Here is a 13,557-nt window from a genome sequence, read left to right as displayed (position 1 = left end):
TTAGAGGGAATCCAGCACTACCTGGCCATGCACTTCCGGACACATTGCATGTAGAGATCATTTACATTTCATTTCAACATCAGATCCAGTATTGTCCCTGTTTTATTTCTTTAGAGAGTTTGGAAAAAATAATTTCTTCTTCTCACAGCCTTTCTTTCTCTCTTTTCCACCTGGGACCTTCTCTGTGTCAGGCCTTTTCTCATGCTTGAAACAAACCCTCCATTCCTCTGGCTGACACATTGCCTTAAACCTCCCTGACACTTGCTTTGCATCTAGCTTTCCTATGCTATTTGCTCTCAGTAGATGATTTGCTGTCAGAAGAACCAGGGTTCTGGGCCATCCACTAAAATAACAAAACAAAAGAAAAGAAAACAAACCAGAAACAAACTCATAATTTACAAAGAGCTGAACTTTTATTCCAGCTTCACTCTGTGTCCCTATCTGTTAATTTAAGAGGAGAGCTGTCTCAGAAATGAAGGATCTCTGTGGGGACAACTGCTTCCACAGCCCTGACAACCTCAGGAGGTCACTAAAGGCAACAGCCCAAAAAGATATTTAGTGAGCTGTCTCCTGCAAAGAGCTGATTAAACTTTTCATTCCTAGGGTCCTCACTTCTCCTGGGCCTGATCCTTTACTGTGGACTGCAGTGAAATAAGGGTCAGATTGTTTGGTATTTACCCAGATGCCCACAGAGACCACTTGGCCACTCAAAGCACACCCCACACAAATGACTGAGGCAGCTGGGAGCTTTGCTCCAAGGATGTTCCTTTTCCTGGAGTCCAAAAGGGTACACATTAGCCTAAAAAAAAAAACAGAGAGGGAAAGAATGAAAATGATAACAATATGCAAGTGATTCCATCTTTGATTCGCTCATCAAGCCAACATAACAGCAATCATTAAAAAGATTGCCTGAATAATTTTTTGTTTGGTTGGGTTTTTTTTTCCCCCAGATAAAGGCAGGTCCATTGTGTCTTGAAATGCCACTGCCAAATGCAAAATATCAAATGCTGTCTGTGAAAAATCAGCAAGCCCAGAAGCATCAACATTTTAATTTTTGTTTTCATTGGTTTCCCCAAGTAATGTTACTTGGCAGAATTTAGGTTAAATTTGCAGATAATTTCCTTCAACTCAGTCCTGGTGGGTTTTGTTTGTTTGTTTGTTTGTTTGTTTGTTTGGGGTTTTTTTCCAGATAACAATCCCAGCTAAGCCCTTTTGCCTGTCTCTGAGAAGGAGGAACATGACTTTCACCTCCATCATACAGCCAAGAGGCTGATGGATGTGTTGACCCACCACAGCCCAGGAAAACCAAAAAGTTGTACTTCATGGCCTCAGGGACATACCAAATGAGGCCTGTTTACATCGATGCACCTGGGTCCCTTTTAGAATAGCAGAGGAGGCTGGCCAGCCACTATGGTATTAACTCAGCTCCTCAGCTGTGCTGGAGCCAGGTTAAGCTGACTTCCCTCTTGCGGTTGCTAAAGGGCTAAGAATCTCCTGGGTTTAGAACCAGCTTGGGTATGACTCCACAAGCAACTTTTCTCTTTCAGTACATTACTGACATCCCTGGAAAGAGCCTGTAGGCAGAGATGACACCTTCCCGTGTGCCAACAAAAGGCCACGGTCATCTATCTTGCACTGCTCTATTTGAGGACTAATTCTGGTTTCGGAACATTTTGTTGTTCTCTGATTTCATTCTTGATTGCAAAGGATACTTACACAAAGCCAGATCTTAGTGTCTGGAGTGTTTATTCACTCTCCTGAAGTCCTAATTGTTTGTTAGTCACCTCCTAATTGATTACTGTGGAATAGTGATTAGGAAGGCTCAGACTGAGGATAATGACTTCAGGTGGGATGCACACTGGAAAGCCTGAGTAATATTTGACATTCAAGTAAATCACTCTCTTAATAAACAGGAGTTAGGTTGGGGCCAGCCTGGAGGAAGGTGTGGTGGGGAGAAGGACCTTCTGCATGATCTGACAGGTCCAGGAGTAATATAGAACCTTCAGTGACATCCTGCCTGTGTGGACAACTGCCTTCAACATCTCCTTCAGCCTTTTTTTTTTTAAAACACTGCCTGTACCACTGACTAAGTTTGCCCGTGGCTGTTGTGCAAAGGAACAAAAAGGAAGGAATATCCCCCGTTCCCCATGGAGTTTAGCGATTTTTGTGTTGAGTTACCAAGACAAGAGGGGAAGAAAACCCCTGCTGACACTGCTACAGGGAGAGATGCTATTTCAAACAATGAGACAACTTGAACTGTTCGTCCTCTGCAAACAGAGGACTGGAGTGAAGGACTGTGCGGGTACGTCGGGTGTCGACCCTTGCAGACCCCTGCCTGGGTGAGCTGTTCACCTTTCCTGCTGCATCCCCACGGCGGGGCCAGGGGCAGCAGGCAGGTGCCCTGAGGAGTGGGGGTCTGGTCCTGTCTCCACATGGATGTGAACGATTCCTCAAGCAGTCTGTGTCACTGTTTGGGGTGTCTGTGCCCAGGTGTTGGCAGGAGGCTGCAGGGTGGTCTCTGTGGAAGGAAACCGGGGCTGCCCCGTGCCAGACACAGGCAGTCCCAGCCAGTCCCAGGCATCTCCAACAATCCCACCCCAGCCAAGCTGGGGGCGCCGGGGGGAAGAGAGGCTCCAGAAAGGGCCAAAGGCGGCAGAGGCAGAGGAGGAGGAAGCCGAGGAGGGAGCAGCAGCAGAGGGAGCCCGAGGCCGGAGCAGGAGGAGGGCAGGAGGTGCTGCAGGCCCGGAGCAGGGATCCCCTGCAGCCCTGGAGAGAGCCCGCGGGAGCAGAGACCCACCCTGCAGCCCGGGGAGGGCCCCACGCCGCAGCCGCAGCCGCAGCCGCAGCCGCAGCCGGGGGATCTTTCCCGCAGGAGCCGCGGCCCTGGAGGGAGAGCCCAGGCGGGAGCAGGTTGTCCCGGCAGGACTGCAGCCCGGGGAAGGGCCCGCGCTGGAGCAGGGAGAGGTGTGAGGAGGGAGGAGCGGCCCCGAGGGGCTGTGGTGGACTGACCGCAACCCCCACCCCACCCCCTGCGCCCCTCGCGGGGAGAGGAGTCGGGAGTGGAGGGGCGAAGCGGGAAATGGGGAGTGGTAGGAAGGTGTCATTTATAATGTTTGCCTTTTTTTTTTTCACTACCTGGATCTATTTTAATTGGTAATAAATTAAATTAATTTTCCCCAAGTTGAGTCTGGTTTGCCTGTGATGGTAACTGGTAAGTGATCTCCCTGTCTTTATCTTAACCCATGAGCTTTTCATCCTATTTTCTCCTTTGTCCTCCTGAGGAGGGGGAGTGACAGAGCAGCTGGGTGGGCGTCTGGGTGCTGGCCAAGGTCAGCCCACCACAGTTGCAGCCCCTCTCTTGTAACATGAAGCTAACTGTGATTTGACACAAGAGACTTGTTCTGTACAAGCTCTTGTTCAGTTCTTAGCCAGCTATCTATTCTAAATTCATAGTATAGCCATTAAGGTGTATAGACATGACCATGGCAAAAAAATACCATATCTTTTATTAGATTAGGTAGTAAAACTGGAAAAACAAACAATAACCCAGACAAGTTTGAAGGTACACCAACCTTTCTTCAGGTCAGGAGTCTGTATGTTTATAAGCTTGTTCTCTTTTTCTAACAGAATCTAATGCTCGAAAAAAAGAAAATCAAGATCTTCTAAGAAGCCTGACTCACTGTCTGAGATCAACATCTTGCCTCCTCCTTACTTGTTGGAGACAACTATTGCTGGTGAATGACCCAGGCCATCTTAAGAGTGAAGTATTATAACAGGGATGAATTGCTTTTTTGAATTATTTTTTCCTATCACTTCAAAAGAAAGTTAGACAAACTTAAAAAGGATATTTAGTTTTTAGTTGGCTGAACTTAGGTGTGATGTATCCTACCCTTAGCTCCCACCATAATCAATAAGAATAAGGTAGATATTTTGGCTGGGATGGAGGACAATACTCACACCATCTGGCTGTTTTAGATACAATGCAGGGGACCAGTATGATATTACTTAGAGCCAGTGCACAGGTGCCTACAAGGGGCACTTTCAAAGCCCTAAGTTAGCTGCCAGCTACATACTGGGATCCACAGAAATGTGCTCGATGGGTATCAACACACCTGAAAGAAGTGACCCACTGCTGCGCACAGGGCCTGGACACTGCATCTGGTTTTAAAATGGGACATTTCTGCAGGACTCCGGAGTCTTTAAGTGCCTTAAAGATGTCTGGATGATTTGCAAAAACTATCCATCTGGGTAAAATGTTAAATCTCACAGAAGGTAAAGGGGAAACTAATTTGAATGCTATAATAGCTCTCCCTTGACACCTCTTTATCTTTAGAGGTCTAGATACCACTGTAAATCTTGTCTGATAGGCTTACAGCCATACAGGGAGTTAGGTGAGATACTGCTTCACCAGCAGCTAAAAACAGAGCGCATCTTTTCTCAGCCTTCTCTGAATTGCTGTTCGTTTCATCCATTCGGATTTGAAGAGAAGCCTGCCATTTGCCTCAGCCTTGTACTGGTTTAGCACAAAAACAGTCGTTAAAAGTTGATACCTCCATATCAAGTGGGAGCCTGAGCCTTGGTGCCCGGGCAGTCCAAGCAGACCGAAAGTGTGTCCGTTTCCTGCATCCAGTGGCACAGAGGAGAGAGTAAGAGGGATATCAGTCTCCCAGGCTGAATGACCAGATGTCCATTCAGAGCTTGGAAAATCCAGGATAAATGAGTACACACGCTGTTGCCAATAGCTATTGCTTTGTTCCTAGTATGTGAATGTGCCAAGCCTATCAACAGCACCATTGAGAAGTTAATTCATGGCTACGGACAACAGATGCTGAGGCCTCCTCCACTCCCCTGAAACCTGTTTATTTGTCACTAAAGCTGAAGCCTGTGCTGTGCAAAGAGCAAGACTCGTGAGAGAGAAGCTCTCAGTAGGCATGGTTTAAGTGAAAGCTCCTGGTTCAGAGAGCGCTCAGCTCCTGCCAGCACAGCACGGTTTCTCCAGGCCTTCCTATGGGGTTTTTTTTTGTCATGGGCATCATTTTAATACCTGCCTGCTCAGAATCAGAAGGTGCTTTCATGGACTCTGATGAATATAGCTTCACTACAACCTACCAAGCTAAGCAGCAGTCCATTTTGCAAAGGCAGAAGCAGAGGTTTGGAGCAGGAGCACAGGGGAAAACATGGTCACCTCCAGGATGCATGTCCGTGCATGCAGTCTGTGCAACCACTGTGGGAGGCACAGGAGGGGGACAAACATCCTAGCAGTGACCAGTTTTAGCTTGGTTTCTGTTTCTGAATCTCTGGGGTGGGAAGAATGATCTCCTCATCTGGGCAAGATTGTTCCAGGTCCTTTGCAGCAGAGAGAAGTTGAAACATGCGCTTCTTGCCTTGTCCACACAGATTCGTACTTTCTCACAGATTCCTGCCTCCAGACTCCTCTTCCATGAGAAAACCACCATGCTGCAGACTGCAGGTCAGTGCAGCACAAGGGAAGCACTGAAAGGAGCCTGTCCTCTGCCCACACTGCCAAAAGCACATCCCAGCTGCACTGGCTGAAGGCACGTGGCCGTGTGTGCCGCCACCTCACCCTTGGCAGAAAGTAGATGTTTTCTATTTTTGGCCACATGCTCCAGCTGTTCCCCTTCCAGCTCCATTGCACCTTTAACCCAGTACTGAGCTGAAGGATAGGGAAGGATTCTGACCATGAAGGCTGCACTTTGATACCTGCAGTTGCTTTTAAAAATTAATAAGTGCTCAGTGACACTTTTCTTTTTAAAAAAAAAAAAGTGCTCAGTGACACTGCCTGTGCATCTCTTTATTATGGTAATTTTCTTAGTCCTTGTTTCTCCTCAGTTTAAATAGCTTGGATTTGATCTTTTCCCTTCAGTCCTTCCCCTCTGTGTGCCAGCACTGAGTTCAGAGCTTCTGTTTGTGCCACCATGGTCTATCATTGTAGGAACATGGGACCTGTCTTTGCTCACATATAAATGTGTCTGTTGTTTTATGAAACCCACACACATTTGTTCTTAAAAAATGTCAATAAATACCAATACCTAATTAATTTTTAAATCCTGAGGTGGTACCTTCCTAGCAGCCAGTAACTGGTCCTGGGTGATCTTCCTTAGATCCAGAGCCATGAGTTTCATTTGTTTGTACAGTTATTCACTTATTTATGAATCAAAGAACAGAACAGATGAGCACTGTGTCGTGCCCTCAGTTGGCAGAAAGCAGTTGAGTGCAGCTGAAATCAGTTCAGTTAATTGATAAAAAACCAGCTAAGGACCAAGCTGGGTGAACCTCTGTGAGTGCTCACTAGGACAATGTTGCTTTGTCCCATTTCCAATTTTCTATTTCAGTTTTATATTAAAGCAGCCAAACTTTTTGAGAGTAGTGGAGAAGAAGTGGGAGGTTAAAAGATATTGACCGCTACAGCTTTTTCATGACCACTGTACTTCTGCACTTCAGCTGGGCTTTTCACTGACCTGACTTTGGAACTAATTAGGACCTAGTCAGAAACAGATATTATGACTGGTTTTACTGTAAATACTTGTATCCTCAGGGCTAGAGAGCTCTGCTGCTGGGACTTCTGCTGGGAGATGTGGGGAACCAGTTAAGTGGCGAAGCATTGTCTGAAAATCAGGTAAAACTGTAGTCTCTGATGCTTGACCTATGATGCAGGGAGAGGCTGGTAGAAAAGGAAAGTAGAACTTTTAATGTCAAGGCTGATTAGGCAGCTGTGAGTAATTGAAGGAAGTGCTATTGTGTTTAAGATCCTGGGAAAGTAAATATGAAAAAAGGGGGGCAAAATCATCCTCAGCCATAAGGAAAACAGATTATTCATGTTGGAGCTTTGTAAATAGTCCTAGATGAATGCCAGCGAGGTATCAGCTGCTCTTCTCATTACATCCTGGTGGGGAGACTGAGGAGTGATGAAGTGGTCAGTGGGGCCATGTACAAGAGAAGGTCTCTCCTGGCCATAACATAGAAGTCTGCACAGATGGGTTTACAGACACACTCTTTAATCCCATGTGTGGCAACAGATCTAGATCTCCCCACAATAATATGCTAAGGTTCCTTCCCTGCTCTTTATTAATGCTTGTCGTTGGAATCTCAGCTGCATTTCCCTATTACTAAAAACTGTCATGGCCTAAGAGGTTTCTCTGTGTTCACAAATTCAGGAGTTTCCTTCATTTGTAGCTCATAGCCTAGAAAATCTGTTAATTATATGTATCTATACTTTTGAGTGCTCTTTCTAGGAGCCATGGCCACTGAATCCTTTGTCAAACCCTTCTGTAAGAATTGCCACTCTGAGCTCTACTTTGTGGGGAGAAAGAAGATAGCAAAATGAAGCTGGAATTCCTATGCCCCATGTGAGCAACAACTGTTTGATACATTAGAAATTCAGGGATGCAGCAAGGGATATTAGAAACTGCAAAACTTTCCCGTGAGACTTTTTTGAGGGTAGCTGTTGGCAGGATATACTTTTCTCTTATGAAAGCTAGTCCGCTCCCTTGCTTTTTATGTTTCTTCATTATGATGAGATAAGCAAGAGGCATTGAATTAGACTTTCTGAATTCTATTCCTACCTCTATGACGTACCTACCACATATCCTAGAAACAAATTCTGCCTTTTCCAAACTGCTCATTATTTCTGTCTTCCTGGATATTTAGATCTTGGATCTAGGATAGTTTTGTCACTGTAGGTAAGGTGGTGCAAAATGGAGTCATTGCCTACCTCTCTTGTAAATTCCCTTTTTTCTTGTTACGAATCAAGTGTATGGTTGTATGTGTGTGAAGGCAAAGCACGGATTGCAATCAATATTTTTTACAATACCTGCTATTCATTAAAGCTGTTATTACTGGTAGCAGATAGCTACTCATACAACATATTCAGTTATTCTTCTACTCAGATCACTCACACACAGTTACCCAGTTGGAGCAATAGCTGGGAAAACAACCCCAGCTGCTCACTCAGAGGTAGAGTTAGATTCTCGGTGAGTGTTCAAAGTCCCTCAGAAGATCCTTCGCTTCAGCAGGTATATACACATTCCTGTAGTCTTCATGTGCATATGGCTGCCACCCCCTCTTGGATTTGGCCTGAGTTACACAACCTGTGGTTGATATTAGTGTGTGCTCGTGTCCTTGTTCAGATTCAGCAGATTTTTGGCGCTGTGAGTTCATCAGCTCTTGCAAATTCAACAGGAGACTCCTAGTGCCCAGGGTCTGTCAGTCCATTGCAAAACTTCATACAAAAGACTTCTAAGCACATTGTTTTCATTTTTCTGGCCTGTTGTTTTCGGGTAACTATTTCTTCATCCACACCTACAGACAGCTGCAAGATTCATTCACTGAAACAGAAAGAATCTTTAGGACACCTCTTCCCTTTGCCATGAAATATTTCTCTCTTTAGGTCATTGCACTGAATGTACATGTGCAAATCCATGTTGTACTTCAGCCAATCTAAAGTCAAGTTGCTGCCAGAAAAGCAGATCTCCCACCTCCTCCCCTGCATCAGATCTAATGTTTGTCTCCAGGGTGACTTGATCCCTTTGTTGACCTGAAGGAAAATTAAATTTTTTTTTTAAATTAACTATTTTTCTTGTGAATCAATGCGATGGCACAATCAACAGATCGAAGACAACAAGGACTATGGGAGTTCACACCTGTGACACATGAGGAAAGGGATGCCACAGTGTTGTTGACAGAGTTGGATCACATTAACTCTAATGTTAAACTTCTCCCCAAAACCTAGATGACAAATCCTTGAGCTTTTTCACAGCACTGTGTTGATCATGAAATGAATGTGATGATCAAACTCTTCCGGAAAGTGCCATTTTTAAACATTCCCTCTAGTATGCATTCATGGATTCCTAAAGCGATACTAATGTGACGGAGCACCTCAAGAGAGTGGATTGTGTCACAAATGTTCAAGGCATACAGCAAAGCTAGAAGCAAGTTGCTTCACTAGTAACAAGGTAATAGCAGTATGGCCTTACTAATTTCTGGAGAGATCAACTTGATTTTTGCATTTGAAGGAGAGAGGTAGACCAAAGCCTTGAAGAAGCAAATACAAAACACCAAAGATAAGGATAAAAATCAAAATCCTATCACTCCGTTGTCTGATAGCACTCATAAGGTCAGAGAGGACAGAGATGCATAAATGCTTGCTGAGCTTTTAATGGTCATTTTACAATTACACCACTCAGATGAGACTGTTAAATTCCAAACTGAATATGCATCATTCTGATGGAAAATCAGAGAGTGGGGGGAATAAAGAGAAAATAGAGCAATTAGCCTTTATTGTTATGCCAACAGGGCTACCGGAGAGACAATTTTGCAGCAGAAAGATAAGACTTTACTCTTTTCAGGCATCTATTCTAACCCTGGGTAGTCTCTGGCTCACACTTACTTTTAAATCTATTCCCAACAGGGACCAATGTCTCAGCTGCAGTAGAGTGGTTCACAGCTCTGGAGTATTCAAGTACCTGTCTTAAACTCCTGTTTCTGGAGGCTACACCACAGTTCTGAGGAGCTCAGATGACCTCAGAGCAATCTGGTAGCCCTCATGAAGATTTATTTCCTAATCCTGATGCAAGAGGGTCAGTCTGCACATCTGAAGACCAGCTTGGTACTCTCTGATATCAAGTGGTCATACATATGAGCAAAGGGCAGGACTCAATTACTATAATCCAGAAGAAAAATATTATGGAAAGAGGACAGACCCACACAAGACTTCTTGCTGGCTCTGTTGAAGCTCTTCTGCAGATCACAGGTCATCTCAGATGACCAGGTTCCAGACACCCCTCTACTGTGCTGTGGACAGGTATTTATGGTTCAAAGGGACTGGAAAAGCAAGAAGCACAATCTTGATTCATCTGCCTTCTGACCATCAGCCCAATGGAGACATTTAATACCTCCTTTGTTTGAGATTTTTAGATTATTTTCTTTGTTTCTATCCTAAAAGCATAGCTTGAACTGATTTTCGAAGCAGCTGTGAGCACTCAGCATTGGAGTAAAACAGACCCTGGGATCTGCTGTTTGGCACCTTCCCAGTAAAAGAGGAGCTCAGAGAACAATGTCTTCTGAGGTGGTCTTGTCCAGCATCATGTGAAATCTACAGCAGAGGGAAGGGGAAGATCCAGATCTTCAGTTCAACCTGTCATTCTATTAAAACTGCCTTTCTATTACAACAAGCAAAGGAGGTTCTTGCAATAAACGCATCAAATTCCTCTCCCATATGAGTTTGGCTCAATCCAAGGACAAGGAAGTAAAATAATACATGATCAGTGTATTTAAATATGGTATTGTAATGCTTATACACAAATCACCATTCCCAGGACCATATTGACTGTGATGTTTCCTCATTTCTGAGTGCTTTACTTTGTCCCCTCAAGCATTCATCAGTCTGCATTGGAGTTGTTTCTGTACAGACAAGGAAGGGACTAAGTTATCCTAGTTCAATTGCTTCTACCTTAAGGACTGATAAGTATAATCTATATCAAGGGAAAATTTATGTCTGCCAGAAAAAGTCTATAGGTAGTTCAGGGCATAGACTTCTCGGGCTTAGTGCTCCAATGCTCCACATCATGTATAGGCATCAATGCCCAAGCAAAATGAACATCAGCTGTGCGGAAGGTTGCATTGAGGTACATAAGAATTCATTATGTTTTCATTCTTAATTTAGAAACATGAAATGCTGGAGGCCTTTGGGCCTGGTTTCCAGTTTTACTTTTTCTCTCTGCTTGTCCCACAATCACGAGTTTCTGTTAATACACAATCTTTTATAATTTTGAGAGGATACTACTATATGAAAATGGGTCTACAAAAAATTTACATAGGGAGGCAAGTAACTATAGGAAAGAGTAAAAATAGCACAGCTTCATCTTTCTGTGGGGCTAAATTTCAGGAAGTTTTAGAGAGATGATTTAGCTGCCCTAATTTCTATAGAAAATGCCAATAAATACTGAAACAGCTCTGTGAAAGTGACTCTTCATCCTGGCTTGAAGATAGGCACAATTAAGTGCTGTCTTCCTGATCCCATGGATACGATGCCAGAGAAGACACTGAGTAGCTAATAGAGCCAGGCAACATGTCATATATCAATAGTATTGGTTAGGCTGGCTTAGATCTAGCCTTTCAGTGCCATGGCACAGTGCAAACTCTCAGGTCACTATTAGAAGACTGCCCCTGCCCCAGTTCCTGAATATTGTGAAGGAGGGAGAGCTGAAGTGCTCACAGCTTTGCTACACTTATGGCCAGCAATATGAATGAGAAATTAACAGGTCATGGTAGGTATATTTACTATGTTGAACCATATACCTCCTTCATGAGAACAATCTGCTTACATGGGATTTAGGTTTCTTCTCACATTGGTCTTCATTCCCATTTACTTCCTTTTTTTTCATCACTGAAGAAGAGAAATGATGAAAGCAAAGCCTTCTCAGGCGCTTATTTACAGCAACAGAAAGAGAAATGGTCCTTGCAGGTTACTTAGAATCATAGAGTAAGAGAATAATTTAGGTTGGAAAGGACTGTATGTCCCTCCTCATATGTCAGGTGCTCCAGCCTCCTGTCCATCTTGATGGCCTTCTGCTCAACTTGCTGCACTTTGTCAATGTCTGGGGAGCCCCAACTGGGCTCCCTTCAGTTTAGTGTGATCCACCAGCTTGCAGGCAATGCATTCCACCTCCCTGCCTGGTTTCTTTAAGAATAGGCAAAACAGAGGAACACTACTTGTGACCAGAGGTTTGTAGAAACCTTCCCAGTTTTACTGAGGTGACCATCCCCCGGTTAGTTCCCATGTTGACACTCCATCTGGCATCACTGATCACCCAAGTTCCCTCTTCAGGGGAACAAACTGCACTTACCAAAGTGAAATTTCCAAAGTCCCAATCACCCCCGAGACTCCAGTGAGCTGATCATCTGAATCCTTCACATTTTCATTATTACATTTTCTGTAATGAAATCTGTGAAAGCTAGTAATAGTGTACAAAAAGGATGAGATTTCCAGTTTGGGAGAAACCAGCCTCATTTTAATCCTGGCAGCAAATATTAAGAATAGAATTAAATGCAAAAGAAAAAAAGTAGGAAAATGTGATTATATGCATACACAACAGACGTAGAATCCATATTATAGCTGTAACTATTTTTTGATAAGCTTCTCCAGCGAAAGGCACATGAAGTTGGCCGTGTTCTTTTCAGACCTTTTGGCCAAAGTGCATCTATTTTTTTCTAACAAAATGTTACTTGCAGGGTAAGAATTTAAGCAATGACAAGCACAGCAATAAAAATTTGTAAATCAATGTATATAGTGGCTTATTGCAGACATAAACTGTCTTTGGAGAGACAAAGTGAATTCAATAGACCATTGACCTGTGGTAGAATCTTTAGAAAATAAAACTGTCCAGAGATGGTTTATTTTACTTTATTCAAAACTTGTTATTTTTTATCAAATGAGATCTTGGATGTAAGACATACACATTCATTTCCTGAACCTTCTCACATCTATACGTGCTGCTTACACCTTTACTGCAGAGAGGAACTCACCACTTCAATGTTCTAAATTAATTTTTCCAGCAGAGGCAATACTATACAACATTCAGACTTCTTCCAATGATTTAACAAGGACATGAACAGCAATGGCCAGTGGCAGCCTGGGACCTAAGCAGGTGAGATTGTCAGAACCAAACAAACGAGATTTGTAGTGGTTTTGGGTTTTTTCTAAATGACTATTTATTTTCTACTGCAGGTAAGAAAATTGCAAGAGAGGAAATGTACTTTGGAAAACAATTCCTGCTGCAAGCAAGAAAACGTCAGTGCAATGTGCATGTACTACAGATTTCTTTCCCAGTCTAAGTTTTGATCTGTTTCCAGTGTTAGTTTCATATTCCTTCAGACCACACATTAGAAAAGAGAGAGAAAAAGAAAAAAAAAAGTTTTAAAAAATGGTGCAACCCCAGAGATAACCCCACTAAAATAAACCTCTATGCATATATTAAGTTCTACTTTAATATTTCATAATACCTAAAACCAAATAGGTTGAAATATTTTGTAAACATCTGGATCGAATATCCCAGGAAAACTTCAGCTAGTACTTAAAAAAATGAGGTGATATCCACGGGGAGAAAAATAAGGAAGAATGGGGAGAAAAATGAGGAAGACATGATCCTTGCTTTTAAATTTCCAACTCTGGAAGTAGTCACACCATCTAACTGTAAGCATCTGTATCTAGGTGCCAAGTTAGAACATCTTTCCTTAGATCTCAAGAGCTCTATGGAGATGAACTGACTCTTTGGTCAATACATATGCGTACCACACACCTCACCCAAAAAGGAGTCTGAAAGTGAAGGCAGAAATTTTTCTCCAAAAGTGCTCTGTCTCTCCACTGACTAAATCAGGAATTTAAGTTATTTTAAAATCAAAGATACATTTTTTTTATGGTGTGCACAGCTAAAGTTACATGAGATTAAGTCCATCCTGCATATCTGGCATTAAACTCCCCACCTAATCTTATCAAACTTTTGTTACAGAATCACAGAATCACAGAATCATTAAGGTTGG

This window comes from Gavia stellata, chromosome 3, assembly GCF_030936135.1.
Source record: "Gavia stellata isolate bGavSte3 chromosome 3, bGavSte3.hap2, whole genome shotgun sequence".
In the NCBI taxonomy this organism is placed as follows: Eukaryota; Metazoa; Chordata; class Aves; order Gaviiformes; family Gaviidae; genus Gavia; species Gavia stellata.
Note: the sequence above shows the minus strand (reverse complement) of the source record.